The sequence below is a fragment of the Coenobita brevimanus genome, chromosome 29, assembly GCF_032717465.1.
Source record: "Coenobita brevimanus isolate Jiangsu-jjx chromosome 29, ASM3271746v2, whole genome shotgun sequence".
Taxonomy (NCBI): domain Eukaryota; kingdom Metazoa; phylum Arthropoda; class Malacostraca; order Decapoda; family Coenobitidae; genus Coenobita; species Coenobita brevimanus.
In genome coordinates, this window is record NC_136982.1 from 156,309 (window position 1) to 173,599 (window position 17,291).

The following is a 17,291-nucleotide window of genomic DNA, read 5'->3' on the forward strand; positions in this document are numbered from 1 at the left end:
AAATAAATAAACGAATAAAGAGCCATTCTATTAGCGATGGAGGAATTAATAAAGCTGTATTCAGAGTTTGGGGAGTGACGGTGCTTCTTGCCGAGTCTAGGGTTGGTGGTCCCTGAGAGTGTATTGTTTTGAAACAGACCAGTGATGGACAAAATGAGTGCTGCTGCCACCCGTATGTCCTACCGTATTTGCATAGCTAACAGTACAGTATGTTCACGCCTTGACGGTTCATATGAGAAGACATTAAAACTGACACACACATTAAAACTGAACAAAAACAGCCAATGGAAAAGAAAAACTATCCCAAACAGTGCTCTCAGTCTTTCACTACAAACACTCCTTCTCTGATTTGCACAGTGCCGTACTTGAGGAGTATGTATGTAGAATGTTAAATCTGGCTATCACTGCCTCCGAAAGGAATAGATCCAATGCGGGGATGCTACATGTAAATAAAAGCTTCTAAACGGTCATAAACAAATACTAAACCGTACCAAAAATTACGAACTATTTAGCAAAAGCCCCTAAAAGTTCATAAATAAAGACTATACGGTAGTACAACATGTGAACAAGCAGGCATTCAATAAGGAAGGCTGTGGCAGACTACTGTGGTAATGGACATGCGGGTGGGCTGTGTTGCCAGGGGTCATACCAGCCTCAACTGAGTGTCCAGCCAAGTGAACCAACAAGCACACACACTGCCATGCCCTCCCTTTCTCCATTACTGAATTACATTTCTGTCTCGCTTGTTAGCTTTACTCTGAGTAGTGGAATTGCCCTCTCTCTCTCTCTCTCTCTCTCTCTCTCTCTCTCTCTCTCAGGCATGTTCTCTAACAATCTATATCCTGTTACATTCTTAGTTCCCTTCTCCCCCTTCCACGGTTGTTCCCTCCCCCTCCCTCCCTCCCTCCCTCCCTCCCTTCCTCCCTCTCTCTCTCTCTCTCTCTCTCTCTCTCTCTCTGATTTACGATATTTGTCTTTTGTTGCAATCGGGCTGAAAGAGGGGGGAGACTATCACTATGCATATACACACACACACGGATCGATGCAACACACACACACACACACACACACACACACACAAACTCCACACACACACACACACACACACACACACACACACACACACACACACACACACACACTCAAACTCCACACACACACACACACACACTAACTCCACACACACACACACACACACACACACACACACACACACACACACACACACACTCAAACTCCAAACACACACACACACACACACTCAAACTCCAAACACACACACACACACACACTCAAACTCCAAACACACACACACACACACACACACACACACACACACACACACACACTCAAACTCCGAGCAAGCAACATTTGGTGGAAACTCCGGGGGTAGGGAGAGAGAGAGAGAGAGAGAGAGAGAGAGAGAGATTCAAGCTTCGACATTGACAGGTTCGCTGGTCACACACACACACACACACACACACACACACACACACACACACACATGAAAAAAAAATGGGTTGTGTGATGACTGACGCCCTGTCATTTAAATCACAGATGCATATACTGACAAAATCAATCTACCGTGTCATCAAATACCAGTGGGTGGGCCAGTGACTCTCTCTCTCTCTCTCTCTCTCTCTCTCTCTCTCTCTCTCTCTCCATAATTCCAATTTGGATGGCATTACCACAAGCTCAACCGACCATTATGCTTTCATCCATTCCCGATTATTTTCCTGCCACACATCAAGCTGGATCACGCCTCTCCTGTTCTCATGTAAAGCACGCTACTGTCACTGCAGCCTGCCCCCAGCCACCCCATCCCTCACGCGTACTCACACACTGTTCAGCACCAGCCTACTGTAGCAAAAATATTACCTGTTTTACTTTTTTCTCTGCTATATTCAGAACATTGAGTTTTATTCCTGCTAATGCCATATGATTTCTTTTTTTCAGCTCCCAGAATCACAGCGCAGCCAAAGGATTAAGTATACAGTATATATTCTTGCTGCCCTCTGACAATGTAACTCAGATTAGGAGTACATTGCAGCAGAGGAGGGAAGGTTATTATCAAACTCCTCTAGCCTCTTCTAAGCTGAATTTCTGAAATTAATAAAAGCGTATGAACATAAATAAAATAAAAGCCTATGAAAGTGACAAGACTAGAATCATAAAAGAGTGTTCAGCTGTGTGATGTAGTTAACTCTTCCAATCCTGCGACTTTTTTCTCATTCTGACGGCATCCAGACTAATTTATTCAACTAATTGGTTCATGAAATTCAAAAAGCCTCTCCAAACTGAATCAAATGCTCTGGAGATAGAAAGAATATAACGAACACCACGTCATCGAACAGGTAAAAAATTTACTCCGATCTCCGTCCTGTGTAATGTATTTGTCTAGTGCAACAGGAAGTCTCCCCTATACCCCACTCAGAGGACAAACTATGAAGACGTTTAAGGAGGCTAGAAAGATTATTATGAGAAAAAGTGTGGTGTATCTTCCTGGTGTGAAATGGCTAGCTATAGACATCGGAAGTACCTAAAGCAACCCAGCGATAGGGTTTACAACTATCATCCTTCATATTCAAGGCCTGTTTATGTCAGTATCAATTACCCCAATACTCCTCATGAAAAGCCTCATATACCCTTCAGTGACGGCTACAGACGAGGTTATTGGGAAAAAAAAATAAAAAAAATAAACAACGGTACCGATATATAAAACTAAAAGCAAACAATACATTCCCCACGTCAGCTAAAATAAATGATGTGGAAGTAATCTCGGCGTAGAGTCCGAAGGGGTTCGTTGGTTCAGTGTTTGTACAGGTATTTCAAATTTACTCGAAATCCTAGCGATTTTAAGATTAGGAAAAAACGTACACTTTAAAACTCGAGGCAATCAAGCAAATGAAAAGGTATGGGTGCAGGCCCTCAATATAGCCCGGCCTAACTGCTCAAATTTATGTTGCATTTTTATTAATAGCTAAATTCTATTGCATGCCGGGATGACGCATGTGTAAAATAGCACAAACCAACGGCTCGGCGCGCGGACATCAATTTTCCGTAATCTGTCCGTAAAACAAGTAAAAGCTGCCGTCGGATTTCTCTCATAAATCCATAACGAATTTTTAAAACAATGAACGATCATAAAATTGTCCCAGCCCCCATGTGACGCTCCAAAATTTCAGACAATACAGACACACACACACACACACACACACACAAACACGAGAGAGAGAGAGAGAGAGAGAGAGAGAGAGAGAGAGAGAGAAGAATGATGAAAATTTTGGCTATTGAAAGTAAGACGAAAGATGACAATTTAGGCTACTGAGAGTATGATGAAAGATGAAAGTTTTTGGTATTGTCTGTCTACTACACCAGGGTCACTGAGGCAGCTATAGCCATATTACCTTAACTTGGCCCAGGTTTTGGTCATTTTGCAGTTTATTTCACGTACCGGTAGCTCAAAGGCAGGATAAGATACCACTATGGGTCTACAGCCTTTCCATATATATTTATTTTTGCGATCTCTCCACCTTGAATGCTACGCAGTGACAAGATACTGAACGATCACTAGAATATGATACTGGTCATGAAAAAGTGCTACGGAAAGGATGGAGAGAGCAGTGTTTTCTTACTCTGCTACTGAGCCACGGGAAATAGGCTGCAAAAAGACGAAAATCACCGCCAAGCTACGATGGGAGAAATACAGTCATAAGCCATCTAATTTACCCTGAGAAACAAAAGCTACTTTATTAATGTAAACTTACTTAAACAATGGCCATCCAGAAGACAGAAGCCCAACTCAAAAGAGAAGACCCAAAACTCCATCCTACAAGACTCACCCATCAATCATACCTGACAGCTGCAAAACAAACCGCAAAACGTTATTTTTCATTAGCTCCCTTCAGTAAAATCAACGAATAATGATAATAATAATAATAATAATAATAATAATAATAATAATAATAACAACAACTCAGTAACAATCCCGTGGACAGTCACTAGTCTCCACCTACTATTTCTTACAATGACCTTGACCCCATCGGGAAGATTTGACATTTTTAAAATACAACGAGATAAAGTCTTGGGGATTCGGTCCGCCAGCCTTCATTTTCAGTTTACTTGCTCAGGTCCAGTTGAAATCTGCAGTGGACATTACATTATATATATCTATCGTTCACTCATAATACTGATATGACTCTTCCTGCCAGTGCACGCAATGGACTTGGAATTTGTTTTATTTCCTATCAGCAAGGGCCCATGCCAGGACACATAGCCTGGTTCCTTCAGATTCCTTCCGCAGCCTCCGCTTCTCCTGGAATCGTCGTGAGACTCTGAGGCCGGAATATTAGGCCTACACCAAAAACAATGTAGTCCTCACCTACGTAATGAGGTGGAGATTAATAATAATAACAGTAGCAGTAGTAACAACAATAGGGGTTTAATGAATGTGCTAGCATGAACTATCTACAAATCTGGAAGTGACCATCAATATCTCATTTGCCGAAAAGTTATTCCAGAGTTGAATTACCTGTCTGGAGATAACGAGATTTTATTAATATGACGTCACCGTAATGAAGGGACTAAATTGAGGGGCGCGCCATCCCCAGGGAGATTGGGAAGGATTTCAAGGGGAAAGGGGCAGTAAGGGGGTCAGAGAATATTGTTGCAACATGAAAGTCTTGAGAAGAAAGCGCTCACATTATATCTTTATATATTTATAGTCTCTGCAGTATATTGAATGATGGAAGCGCCTGTGTGTGTGTGTGTGTGTGTGTGTGTGTGTGTGTGTGTGTGTGTGCGCGCACGAACAACACTGCATCCTTTTACAACCTGAGCCAGTTTCTTTTTCAGTCTTCTTTGGGTACATTTACAAAGGCGTGGGGGAGGAGGGGAGGAGCTTCATAACATCCTGGGTCAAGAGAGGAGTGGGGAGGGGTTAACCACTTCACTTTACGTATTTCTCACCTTGATCAACATTCCACCCGATAATTTTATCTATGGTAACTTCGAAAGAGCCTCTAGCTGTGTAGGCGTTAATGTGGGCTATGTCTTATCCCTCCATATCTAAAAGCCTCTACTAAACTGAATTTATTTCTTTGGAGATATACATTACGGTAAATAAAAAAATGTCGCTCGATAGGCGTTGGAAAAATCCGATGAATGAGCATGCAAACACACACACACACACACACACACACACACACACACACACACACACACACACACACACACAATGCACCAAAATTCTTCAGGGATTTCCTTTAGTAGGCTCTACAGTATACGTAATTTGAGCAACGTACGTCGATATTACAATTTAAGTAACACGACGGGGAACACGGAGATGCCTAATATGCAAAATAAATCGCTGAGGAAGAGGTGTTAGCAGGTCTCCTCTGCCTACACAAATATATACAGCCTTCAGCCATATTGAGTTGCATTTATATAACAAGGTTCAAGGAAGTATATAATATAAAAACTGTTTATGCCAAGGTGTAAACAAGTCCTAATTTTATGAAGGGCAATTTTAAAACACCTGTAAACGTACGAAACGGGTGCAATTAATTTCACCTGAAGAACGCAATTACTGGCGAGAAAGAAAGGTCAAATTAATTTTTATTTTCCGTCACGTATATAATTTATCAATGGTATAAAAAAAAAACTGGGGGTCTGCCTTCCCTATCGAAATTTAGGGTGTAATAATTCGCCCACGAGGAGTCCATGCCATTGTAATTCACAAACATAAAAAAAGCCATAATAATTCACAAACATAAAAAAAGCCATAATAATTCACAAACGTACAAAGACATACATATCTTCTCAATTTTGTCAGAAGAAATTTTACAACTAAAGAAACAACGAGAATCCAACCTCAACCAATGTGTCCCAGATGGTTCAACTCTTCGGCTATGAATTCGTCAAACCCAGGAAAGATACTTGTTTGTCTGTACTGTTAGAAAGCCGTGTGTGTGTGTGTGTGTGTGTGTGTGTGTGTGTGTGTGTGTGTGTGTGTGCGCGTGGCCCCATGCTTGCTTAGACGGAAACCAGTGGACTACAGGCTGAAATTGCCCTTTTCCGGCAGTCCATCACTTTTCTTTTGGAGGAGAGGGAAAGATATGAAGGATGTTTGTATCACCGGGGTATGGAGCCACCTGGCCATATCGGTGCCACCACGTGAAGGCATCTCCCTCCAGTACGTTAGTCCAAGGCCCTACGGTATACGGTATAAAGGACTGGACGTGAGAAATCTTTACTAATTCATGGAGCTAGTGCCAGACCATTTGTTTAAGTTACTAAATTCCCGTCCCCGAAAGGTTACAAAGTCTCTGCCTGGAAGTAAGAAATCCACGTACTCTCTCTCTCTCTCTCTCTCTCTCTCTCATTCCAGCTAGCTCCAAGTTCTAAAGGGCTAACTGGCGGCTGTAGACACGTTATTTGAGGCCACAGAGGGACAGGAGGGACTAATAAAGGCAAAGACGTGGTTTGATAATTATATGCAGGCCAGGACCGTCCCAAACCCGCCTTTAATCTTCAGTGTAAACAAACCCCCTGATGAGCCGAACCATCCTTGCTGTTTTGAAAATGGAGTTCTAGTTTACCAAGATAGGGGGATGAGAGAGAGAGAGAGAGAGAGAGAGAGAGAGAGAGAGAGGGGGGAGGGAGGGAGGGGGAGAGTATAAGACAGATCGTTGTAGAAGCAGGCTGCGAAGAGAGAGAGAGAGAGAGAGAGAGAGAGGGGGGGGATAAGATATAGATCGTTGTAGAAACTGGTGAGAGAGAGAGAGAGAGAGAGAGAGAGAGAGAGAGAGAGACGGGGGGGTATAAGATATAGATCGTTGTAGAAACTGGTCAGAGAGAGAGAGAGAGAGAGAGAGAATGCAACGAAAGATCGTACATAATATGGATCGCTGTAGAACAAAGGCGGAGAGAGAGAAAGAAAGAGAGAGAGAGAGACTGTGTGTGTGTGTGTGTGTGTGTGTGTGTGTGTGTGTGTGTGTGTGTGTGTGTGTGTGTGTGTGTGTGTGCTGTCGATAAAATCTTCGGTCTCCCTGGTTCAGCTTTCGTTTACATGCCTTTCACTAACAGCCCTCACACATGTATCCAAGCTGTGACAGGCCAAACTTCTATACTCATTGCACTCGAACTTGGTCTAAAATTGCCCTCTCTCCATCTTGAACGCCGAGTCATTAGAACAGTTTAATACTAAAATAGGTGCTAGTCACGAAGAAGCGCTGTGGAAAAGAAGTAGTCGTAGTATTGCCTCTTTCTACCACTTAGCTACATGAAATAAGCTGCAAATGGACAAAAATGGGACAAGTTAGAGTGAAAAAAGAATACGGTATTCTGTAGTTAGTTTGCCTGTGTACAAAATTTAACCACAGCGATGGCGTGTGTAATTTTATTCTTGTTTCAACTTGGGTATTTTATTCAACTTACGACACACTGCTAAGATGAATAAAATCGTCTGGAGTCAGCTGGAAGAATGTTTCTCTCATGATCGCGACTAGCATTCTGTTCTAGCTATAGCCAGACTTAAATTCTGCTATGAGCTAGTCACAAGAGCCCGCGATTTGACTATCCCAATTCGCCCTCTCCTGATCGCGACAACTCTAGTGGTCTACTCCAGCTATGGCCAGACGATTTTACTCACTACATCCTACTCGTATTTACCCTAACTTGGCTTAAGAATGCCATCTTTCCAACTTGAATGCTGAAGTGTAACAAGAGATGAACACTAAGTTATGATGCCATCACGATGTGCTACGGAGATTACATAGTGCAGTGGTAGCTAATCTTTTTTCTGCCACGAAACTACATAAGCTGCAAAAGGACGAAAATCTGGGACAAGTTGAAGCATGCACGGTATATGTAAGAGTTCTGCCTGAGAGAGTCAACAACAAACACAATTCCACCATGTGAATATAACAGTGCACAATTTTTGCAGCCGAGTAAATTTGCAGCGATTTGCGTCAGCGTTTTACCCTCCTTTGATGTGAACCACAAAGAGAAGACCTGCAGAAAACTGAAACCTCTCTCTCTCTCTCTCTCTCTCTCTCTCGTTAGCTTCGGGCAATTTTATCCGCCTCAAGAGAGCATTCCATTCGAAAAGCCTTTCCTAAGCTAAATAAAACCATCTGGTGTTGGCATGAGGTTATCCTCTTCAGTATGGTGACATTTTACGCCTTATTGTTACCACCAGCCGACTGTATTCAGCTTGAGATCAAAATTAGAACCTATTTCCAGCATCTTTTGCGATGAGGACTGAAATAAATAATGGAATCCCAGCGCCGTGACAATGACCATATGGCATTCATTCAAAGCAAAGGTATCTGTATGTGAGATGCAATGAAGCTGACACGGAAAAGGAAAAAACAAATCATTTGCTATGAGAAGTCCACCAAAAGATAAAGAAACTCGTCGGGTTATACCAAGAGTAAAATTAAAGCATAACAGTGAAAATGTTCAAGAGGAATACTGTATAAACCAAATTTTCATTGCACCGCACTATCTACTACCATTCTCTTCCGTTTCTTCGTTTCTGCCTTGTACCTGGTCTACCCATCTCCTCACCTATAGGCCTACCATAACAGTCTACTACCGCTGTCTTCTGTTTCCTCGTCTATCTTAATCCTGTCCTACCCTCCTACACCATATCACCGTCTACTACCCCTATTTTCTGTTTCTTCATATGTGCCTTGTATCCTGTCCTACCCTCCTGCACACCTACACCAAACCACACTATTACCACCATCTTCTGTTTCACGGTCTCTCTATTGTATAATTACGGTACATTCCCCCTAACCTACATCATAACACACGTTATTAGCTTCTACTTCACCGTCTATGCCTTGTGTCTGCCCTACCCTCAACTCCCTTTCCATCCCCTGAAAGGTGGATGGATGACTTAAGGACGGCAGGCAACTTCCGTCTGCCTTTTACTGAGTTCACATTCTGACAAACCTGAGGTTACAACAACAACAACAACTACTACTACTACCATTACCACCACCACCACCACCACTGCTACTACTACTATTACTACTACAACTACTATGTCCTACGCTCCTAACCTCTATAACTTTATCCTTCAAAATTCCCACACAGCTGCAAGGCAGACTTCAAAATGGATGGGCTGGAAATAGAATTCATTATTTCCTACACGGCAAGGGAGCTCTTCCATACACACTAATTGTCAATAAACAAACATACCCGGTACTCTCACAGTCGTATTCGGTGTGCTTTTGGAGACTGTAATACGATACCTCTTCCTAAGCAAATTGTTCTCCACATTACCGATACAGCTCAATATCCTCTTATGTTATTGATGCAGCCTATCGATTAGGGGACATTCATAACAAAAGAAAATGGTATGGCGCTGTTGTTGCTGTTGTTACTTAACCCCTGTCTATCCGAAACAGACCCGTCGACCACAGGTAGACAAATGCTTCTGTGCGGCTGTCCTATTGGTACAGTAAAGTATTGTACATAACAGTATACCGTGTAGGTTTCTAGTACTTCCTTGTGGTAAACTGCGCCTCACTAGGGTAGAACCAAGGTCCTTTCCACGGCGAAGCGCACGGAAATAATGGGGAGGCTTGGCTCCTGGGTGGATGCTACAGCTGCTCCAACCAGGGTCCATAGCGTCACCACGTGTCGGCTCCCCTTCAGCAGCAATGGTATGGCGTAATACGCAAAATAAACCGCACTGGAAGAGGAGCTACGAAGCCTCCTGCACCATCTATATTACAGTCCTTTAATACATGTGAACGATAATACAGTTGGGATGAAGTCATTTGGAGTGCGGTTATAATCAAAATAATGGGCCTCTGCGTCGCGGCCATTATGTCGCAGCCACCCGGTAGGAGGAGCATCGTTATTAGAATTTAATTCATCTTGGCCCAGGCTCTCCTTGCTGCCAGCCAGGGGAAGGTTTCACAAACACATTTACCATCGATTATCTCACGCAGCCATGCTTCGTTTTAGCAGGATGGACAAGGACAGTTATCAATCTTCCCATGTCTTTTTTTTTTTTAATATAAAAACGAATGATAAAGCTATATTACAATGGGAAAATATTCACCTTATATCAAGGATGAGCACACAGCAAAAAATGCCCATGTCTTGTTCTAATCAAAATCAGTTACGAAGGAAGGGAAATGTATTCGTGAATGTCATCTCAGGCATTTACCACATGATTAACTGTTCCCTAACGAAGACTAATAACCTACATACCTGCAGACTTTTCTCATACAATACAGTAAGTCAGTCAAATTTTTCGTGAAAAGCAGCAGGCTTCCAGATAGCACTCATCACATATTACACATTGTAATACTTCAACGCAACTGTTTATCCATTTCGAGACATTTTCTATACGGAAATTTATCGAAAACTTACCGATAAAGCTGAAGATGTAAGAAGCTGGCTATATCCGCTGTGAATGTATGAATCGCTCCTAGGTTATCGGAAGTAAAGAATTACCAAAGCTTACTCTGACGGTAACTGGGCACAACATAATATATCCACCAAGAGCGAAAGAGCGACGCTCCCTCCACGTCTCACTGCCACATATACACTGCTTGAGTTGCCGACTCGTTGTTGTTGTCGTGGTGGTGGGAACTCGGGTTGGGAATTTCGCTTGCCTTTGTCGGTGTGCGGGTCGGTCCAAGTAGTGAAGTTGTGCCATTTTTACAACGAATTGCTTGCTCTCTTAGGCTATCGTAAAATTCATTTATAAAATTCAGTCATATAAACTTTATGGTGTACACCAAACCAGCTGAAAGCGAGTTGTAGGTTATATCCGCGCATCTAACGACATTTAGGAAAATGCTGTAGATAATCTTTTGGCAACATCCTTCATTTTCCCACGAGACTGTCCCTGCATTACACATGTACTACAACATTTCCAAACGGGTATAACAGCATCCTCATTACCATCTTACATTAGCGCCACTAACATATGAACAAACTCCCTCGGAAATCAAAACACAAGAGATGGTACGTACAGAAACAGACAAGAAGAGGGTGGGGAGCTAAAAAGACGACTCAGCACAAACGCTACCAACTAGACCCCTATTTTGTACTTGGCAACCTAGAGTACGACCCCTCCTTCCATCTCCCGACTGTCAGGAGACGTATTCATAAACTTTCCCAATCATAAGTGTGCGTAAGAGGGCTTGTTTACACTCATATCTTCACTCGTACGACTACCAAACATTTCACTACTAATCTAGAATATGATGAAAATTAGAGTAAAATAATGTGATCTTAGGGTATGATTTATGATAATAATTTACTATGAGAAAACTGTTCACTGTAAATATTGGCTAGGATCTTTTATGGATACATCAAACGCTCTCCCAGATACTTTCACTAACATCAAAACATATCGTAATAATACGTAAAACAGCATGAAATTATATAACAAACTTTTAATTATGCTGTAAAACCTAAAACACTCATCAAGTCTGGTATGTGAATACTGCTCGTTTCGGTGATATTACGCATTGCCCCCTAAAATGATGTGGCTTGGAAATTGAACGGGAGAGAACGAAAACAAGAGGGAGGGATGGGATGATGGCAGCCCCTCTCTCTATGGCTTAGCTAGCTATGGTAGCTATACTCTTCTCTCACTCCAACTATGGCTTTCTTTATTTCCATTACTGTATAATCCTCTCTCTCTCTCTCTCTCTCTCTCTCTTCCTGCTTATAGACAACTCAGTGACGCATCAAGTATTTTCAGAACCTGTCGTCAAAATATCTTAAAAGATTCACCAAGCAGTAAAATTCTGAATCATGCTCTTTAACATCAAAAGCAAAACCTGATTTTTTTTTTCTTTTAATAAACGCGTCAAACTAATTTACTCAGGCCTCCGCAAGACGATTTTGTTCAGCTGAAGGAAAGTTATAATGGTCAAAGGGTTCAAACTACAGCATAGTGAGATTGGCTAAAACGGGGTTTAATTGAGATGTGAGGCTGCAGGGAGTATAATTATGATGCTGTGGGATTCAGGTGTGTCTTGATTGGGTGGAGTGGGATAATGGTGGGGTTGGACGGAGTGGAGTGCGGTAGTGGTGGAGTTGGATAGAGCGAAGTGAAGTAATAGTGAGGTTGGGTAGAGTGGAGTAGGGTATTGTGGGGTTCGGTGAGGTGGACTGGGGTAATGATGGGGATGGATAGGGTGGAGTGGGGAATGAGGGGGTTGGATGGAGTGGAGTGAGGTATTGGTGGGGTTGGGTGGGGGGGAGTGGAGTAATGGTGAGATTGAGTAGAGTGGGGTAATGGTGGGGCTGGATGGGAGGGAATGGGGTAACAGTGGTTGGATGGGGTGGAATGGGGTAATGATGGGGTTGGATGGGGTGGAGAGGGGTAATGGTGTGGCTGAATGGAGTACAGTGGGGTAATGATGGGGTTGGGTGGGGTGGAGTGGGGTGATGATGGGGTTGGGTGGGGTGGAGTGAAGTAATGATGGGATTGGGTGAGATGAAGTGGGGTAATTGTGGGGTTGGATGGAGTGGGGTGGGGTAATAGTGTGGTTGGATGGGGTGGAGTGGGGTAATGATAGGGTTGGATAGGGTGAAGTGTGGTAATGATGGTTTTGGATGGCGTGGAGTGGGGTAATGGTGTGGTTGGGTGGGGTAGAGTGGGGTAATGGCGGGGTTGGATGGGGTGGAGTGGGATAATGTTGGGGTTTGGTGAGATGGAGTTTAGTAATGGTGGAGTTGGGTGAGGTGGAGTGGGGTAATGATGGGGTTGGGTGGGGTGGAGTGTGGTAATTGTGGGGTTGGATGGGGTGGAGCTGAGTCATGGTGGAGTTGGGAGCTAGTAATACAGCCTTCATTCATGAAGGAACTCCCAGTGAGAGTAAAGCTGTGTAAGAAGTATATTCACAAATTAATACATGAAATTGAAACTTCATATTTTACTTATAGGTGGGTGTGGGCAGTGAGTGTATATAGGCAGGTGTGGGCGAGTGTTGATAGGTATGGGAGTGTGCAGAGGCAGGGCGAGATTTACCAATAAGCCAAGTAAGCCATTGGCATAGGGCCCACCGGTATCTGGGGGCCCACTGAAACTAATTTGTCGCGCAGTGTGCCAGCTTATAACCTTGTTCAAGTGTACACCGAGTATTTCGTTATATAATACTCGTATATTCACAGTTATAAGGGCCCCTGTACAATGAGTATAGGGACCGGAGTATGAGGCCCCTGCACAAAAAGTATAGGCCCGCAGTGGTCTTCAACCGGTGGGCCATGGCCAGCTGAGGAGTTTGGCCTGGGGCCCACAAGCAGGTATCTCCGGCCCTGTGGATAGGTGTATGTGGCTAAAGACAGGAGTGGGCACTCGTGGGTGGATGGAGACAGGTGTGGGAAGATGTCTTCGTGTGGAAGACTTCTTTTCCTCGGCCACTTGAACCTCACACACACCCACACACACCCACACACAGAGGCAGGCCTTCTAAAGGTGGGCAGTAAAAATAGGCAAATTATCTCTTAAACCATAAGCACAGAACTTTATTAGTATACCGTATCTTCTCGTCATATCAAAGGCTTTATGGCTGTCTACAAACACCCCTATCATGAATTCTTTATTGGCAGATGCCTTTGAAATACAGTGCTGCGAATTCATTAAATGATCTAGTGAACGTCTGTATTTACATTAGCCACATTGTTCATAATTTAACATATTCTTCGACTTCTATAACAAAAAGAAGCCTATTTTTAACCATTCGTTCCATGGCCTTACATAGACAAGAAGTAACAAAAAGAAGCCTATTTTTAACCATTCGTTCCATGGCCTTACATAGACAAGAAGTCAACACAATAAGACGAAATGAAGTAGGATTCATACGACGACCAGCCTGTTTTAGTACCGGTATGACGCGCAAAGTGCCATGAGTTTGGGAACGTTCGGGACGCCCAAAGCTCATTGTACAGTGCGTATAACTTAATCAGGTTGTCCTAATTAAGATGCTGGTCGTACGGTACGTGATAGTATCTGGTCCGGGACTGGTGTCTTTACAAGAATTAAGGGCAAGCAGCAATTCATGTATCGTAAACGTTTGGTCGTACGGGAAGTCTACGTCTTCTGTGGCAGTCTAATATTTGTAGCTCAGCCGTGCGTTTATGATGTTGAAAACGCTGGTCGTAACTGGCTGAGCTAATACTGTACATGAGATAACTCCTGGCGAGGTTGTTATCTACGTCCACGGGATCGTCTTAGATGGTAATATTTACCCGCAAAGTGGCCACAGGGTTAGGAAGTTTATCATTTAGTATTTGACAGTGGACCAGACTTTACTGGGCGGGGTAAAACGATTCACTGTGGACACAAAAGACCACCAGGAGTCACGACTCACGTTTAGCCCTTCTGATTATTCTCCTTGTCTCAGCCCTTGCTTGTCTGTATGCAATAAAATTTTCCACAGTAAGCTGACTATATATAAAAAATCCCGTACCTCCTCTTGCTTTGCCTTAATGCTTGTCGGCAATCCGGTGTCCAGCTCTATGTTTTGCGTGAACTGTAGGAGTCTTGGGATTTCGCGTGTAAAATGGAACTGGTTAAATTTTTTACTTTTATATCTATGGTCTCCCCATATATATCTAAACTGGCAATCCTCGAGAACTATCCCCGATCTGCATTCTTACAGTTAAATTTTGGAGGTGGAGGGTCCGAAATATTGTTGCGTGTATAAGAAAGGCAGATAGGTAATGATCACTTCCCAAGGAATCGTCCAATGGATCCTGCGAGAAATCTTGATGTATACCAGGGGAGGCTAGAGATATGTCAATGGCCGAAAAGTTACCAGTACGATCATCTACACGAGTAGTTCTACCATTGTTCGGAAGACAGAGGTTGGTATCAGGTCGGCTATTTGCTCCCCACGATCATCGATCCTTAAGCCACCTCATTGATAGCGGTGGCCGTTAAAGTCGCCCAGTACTAACTTATTCCCCGGAAGATGTTCAGTTAGTGAATTCAGTGCATGTGTCAATGGGGCCATGTGGAGGACAGTAGAGAGAGCAAATAGATACGTGTTATTAAATTTTACTCTGCATGCGACAGCTGGCAGAGTAGAATTTAGAACCACTTCTGTTTGCGGGTGTGATCTGTGTATGTACAGTATATGGGAAATCCGAGACTGTCATATCTTCTATACGAGTGGTAGTGTTTGAACTGTGTAGGATCAGGCTGATCCACCAAGAACACCTCATGTAAACAAATAACGTCTGGGCTGTGTATAGATAGCCAGATTGCTATATTTTGTAATTTATTCCAAAGAGTCCTACAATACCATTTTAACACAGTGAATGTGTCGGTTTAAGATTTGCAAGGGAGGGCCAGAGTACTTTTTTTCTGGGGGGGGAGGTCACCCGCCACCAAGCGAGCAACTACCGGGGAACCTATCTCGGTGCTTGCTAACGGAAATCTCCATATTATTATCAATAATGAGGCTCCCAGACTTCCCCAAGGAGGAGCTCACTCTTCTCTCCTTCGCTGGAGCAGGAACGGGAAGAACATGAGGACGTGACTTCGAAAGAGTAGTTGGGTTAATCTTATGAGATTTGTCAGACTTTGATTAAGGCCGTAATTACCGAGAAGCAGCAGCTGCCTGTGAGTATGAAGTAGTTGTGACAATATCAGTGAGAGATGGAAAGCACAAGAGACGCGAACGAGAGGGAAGAGCGAGTGACATGAGTGCTGGGGACGGGGTCAGTCTGAGTCTCCACTGTGCACATCACGGGACGGGACACAGCTACAGATGCATAGGAAACATTAGGTTTGGGAGCAGCATGCAACTCCCTAACCATCTTCCTAGCATCGTTGTAGGATATGCCCTTCGTTGCTTTCGCTGTGCAGACCTTCTCCTCCTTCCACTTGGGACAATCCCTCGAGGAAGTGGAGTGAGCACCCTTACAATGAAAACAACATTTAGTCACGGACGTACAGTGCAATGGCCAGCAGAATGACCCACAGTTGTACTTGCCACACACTGAGCCAGAAGCTCGGCAGTACTTATCTGTATGTCTTTAGAGTCGACATTTTTAACACTGAAAAGGGTTAGAGATATACGGTCTTACGTTGCGAATATCGTAACCAACTTGGACCCTCGGAGGTAGTGCAACTTTGCCAAAAGTCAATTCTTTTTCCTTAAGTCCCGTCCACACTAGGGGTCATGGCACGAGCTCTGTTGCGCATCATGTTGCCCAGCTCGGGTTTTCTTGCAGCATGCTTCAGGCAAATCTGGCCGAGGGGCATTTCATGGCGATGGCGCACGCCGCGATGCCCACAGCAGCCGTCCGGCTTGCGTATTTTTTTTCTTCAGGTACGCTTAGTCATTCAGTCATATTGGCAGTATCGGAGCGAGTTCAGCGGAAAATGACTCGGCAGCGGCGCGCCTTAGCTAAACCGTAAAATCACCAGAACAGCCGTGTTTTCACATTACACTAACCTATACCAAACCACCTTGAACCTAACCTAACGTTAACTTAGCATAATACCTTATTTTGTTTAATAGGACGAGGAATATGCAACGATGCCGAGTCTTTTCTCGAGGCACTCAATCAGATGTTGCCAACATGACTGGGTGACCAAGTATACCAGGAAAAATTTTTTTTGCATCCGGCTTTTTTCTGAAATTAGGTTGAAACAGCCACTTCTTGCACCACATCTTTTTCCTATTCTTTTACTTTTTTGCACAACATAGTGCCACAGTGCTCTACATCACAGTCTCTTGAATTGCTGCAGTGTTGGTATCCATCCCCCTCCTTTCGCAGTTCAACGGCAACTGGCGCGCTCTGTCCATTGTACTAGTGTGCACATCACCGGCCCCAGCAACACGAGTTGGGCAACATGGCGCGCAACAGAGTGCGGTGCATGACCCTTAGTGTGGACGGGACTTAAGTCAGTTCGTGTCACAGTCAAGGTGCCGTCAGTCATCTTCCTCCTGAAGGAAGGGACGGAAGGGCAGGGAGGTGAGATCCAACATGGTAACCACTTTCCCCTCACGGTGGAAGTGGGAAGGAGTAAAACTGAGCAAGGGGCAACAGACCGAAGTCAAATTGCCCTCTCAAACCACTCTCGGGAGGCCACGTCTGTGTTTATTCACACTCCAGAACCTAGATCGGTGGGGGGACCACTCCAGAGGCGAGTAAGCAAAGGCAGTCTCAGCACAAGGAACAGACACCTTTTCCAAATTAACAGGGAAGGAGCAAGGAACAGTCACCTTTTCCAAATTAACAGGGAAGGGAGGTAAATGAGAACTAGCTAGTCTATAGGTAAAAAAAAAAAA